The 2,500-nt window shown below is 32.4% G+C and overlaps 1 protein-coding gene across 5 annotated transcripts in view; it reads left to right on the top strand.

Moving 5' to 3' along the window:
- Positions 1–2,500, top strand: part of LOC122257917 (uncharacterized) — a 164,530-nt gene that overhangs the window by 148,203 nt on the left and 13,827 nt on the right. The gene's annotated exons all lie outside the window — the stretch shown is intronic.

Raw genomic sequence — 2,500 nt, 5'->3', positions numbered from 1 at the left:
AAAGAGAAAAGTGAAAAATGAAAAATGATTAGGGTAGGAGGTTGAAGAAGAAAGTGAAAGAGAGAAAGAGAAATGAAAAAAAATAAACAGAGAAACATATCAATATCAAAACAGAATTTGAGAAAAAGAGAGAGAAAGAGAGAAAGAGGAGGGAACGAGAGCCCGAGAGAAACTTCGAAAGAGCCAGAAGATGAAAGAGAGTTTGATGCACCGAAAAAGAATGACATTGAACCCTTCTGACCCGCTGACTTAATGGCTGCAATCACCTGCAGAATCATTGTTGCGAACTGACGCTAGTTCTCGCTATGATGCCTGATTAGGGACCGTTCAATGTCACTATATAAACGAAACAATGAACCGCAAAGTCGTTGTTCATTTCTCAGATGTAGGTTGATGCTCATTTTTTTTATGGGATTATACGCGACTGTCATTTGTTTTTTTGTTTTTTGTTGTTGTTGGCTTGTATACTTTACATTAACTGGAATATACGGGTGTGTCCTTTTTTTAGGAGGTTGATGGACGTTCGTGTATATATATATTTTTTTTAAGCTGATGTGCATTTGTTTATTTCATTGTAGCTGATATTTGTCTTCTGTTTTTTGTTTAGGTCTTCTGATGCGTTTGTCTCTTGTTTTTTGTCTGTTTTGTTTTTTGTTTTGTTTAGTTATATGTGTTAGTCTTTTGTTTTGGTTCAATTACTTGGTCTTTTTTATTAAAGGTCTGTTTTTTTCGTTGTTTTACATGAGTTTTTCTTTTGTCTTAAATACACATGAGCCTATATGTGTAAGCCTTTTTTATTTACTTTGATACGTGTTGGTCTTTTGTTTTTATTTTATGGTTTATCGCGTTTTATACATTTCTCTTTTGTTTTTATATAGAGTTACACTCCTTTGTGCCTTTTGAGGGATATTATTTATATAAACTTAAGTGTTATGGATAATAAGCTAATTGAAGAATATATTACATGAATCATGCGGTTGAGGGAGGAAATTCCGAGAATCAATTGGCAACGCTATTTTTGACTAAACACAACTGATGATAGCATGATATCAAAACGTCATCTAGAGTTAACTTAGATATTGATATTGTTATTAAAAGCGTTGTTATTTACGACACGAATGATATATTATAGAAAGAAAAAGGAGACAGGGGAAACGAACATGTTTTGATAGAAAATAATGAAATGTGTAGAAAAATAAACGGATAACTATGAACTACATGAATAAGAAATGCAATATGGGGAAATACAGTTAAGATTTAAAAGGTTCCTATTATATATATATAAGGTATATGCTACCTTTTTTGGGATAATTTGATTTCTTTCATGAAATTACTTGTAGATATATAGATATTGGAATCAAAATATAAGTATTTGTGTATTTAACTTTAAGAAAACATGACAAACGAAAGAAAAAAAAAATAATCTAATCATTCTATATATGCATAGATATTCCAACTCATATTTTCTCCAGTTAGCGTCCCATTCGTACATTATCAAAAAAAAAAAAAAATAATAATAATAAATAAATAAATAAATAAAAGAAAGAAAGAAAAAAAAACAAGCAACCAGTAATACGGAACCACACTTACACAAACTGGATTTAACTTGCTCCCCAAAATTACTTTCAAGGTGAACGTGACGCCGAAATAGATTCTTTTTTTTTTTCTTTTCTTTTTAACATGATTCATAATCCAAGTGACCTCAGCCAGGGTCGAGTTCTATAGAGATATGTCATGTGGGATTGTTATGAGGGTCGGGTATACTTGGAGTATATTTCTTGTATGTTGTGGGGAGTTTTAATCATTTTCTAGACTTTTCTCTTTGAGATTTTTCTTTTTTATTCATTTTTTTTTGTCTGTTTATGCTTTTTTTTTTTTTGGTGTTTTTGTGTTTTTTTTTTGTGTGTTTTTTCGGTTTTGTGTGATTATTTTTTCATTTTTTTTCCTTTTCTTCTTCTCTCTCTCTCTCTCTCTCTTCTCTCTCTCTCTCTCTCTCTTTTCTCTCTCTCTCTCTCTCTCTCTCTCTCTCTCTCTCTCTCTCTCTCTCTCTCACTCTCTCTCCACACACCCCTCTACAACACAACACACACACACACACACACACACCCCACCACACCACCACACACACAAACAACACACACACACACACCACAAACACACACAACACAATACATACACACAAAAAATGAACGAGAAGGTATCTTGCAGAAAAGGTCAAGTCACGATGAATTCTCGAATGACCGTCGACCTTTGACCTCTGCCCTTTGGCTTGTCTCTTGACATCGGGTTGACCTGATAATGATATTCTGAGAACAATAAGTAATCGAAAAGCAACAGCGATTACAACAATAACAGAAATAATGGTGATAATGATAATAGTAATAATGATAGTAATTAAAATGATAATTATCACGATGGTGATGATAGAAATAATGATAATGATAGTGATATTGATAATGATGATGATGGTCATGAGTATGATGATGTTAATAACAACAAC

Source organism: Penaeus japonicus, unplaced genomic scaffold (genome assembly GCF_977035675.1).
Source record: "Penaeus japonicus unplaced genomic scaffold, GWHDUDI00000001_assembly GWHDUDI00000026, whole genome shotgun sequence".
In the NCBI taxonomy this organism is placed as follows: domain Eukaryota; kingdom Metazoa; phylum Arthropoda; class Malacostraca; order Decapoda; family Penaeidae; genus Penaeus; species Penaeus japonicus.
This window is presented reverse-complemented; position numbering and strand designations above follow the sequence as displayed.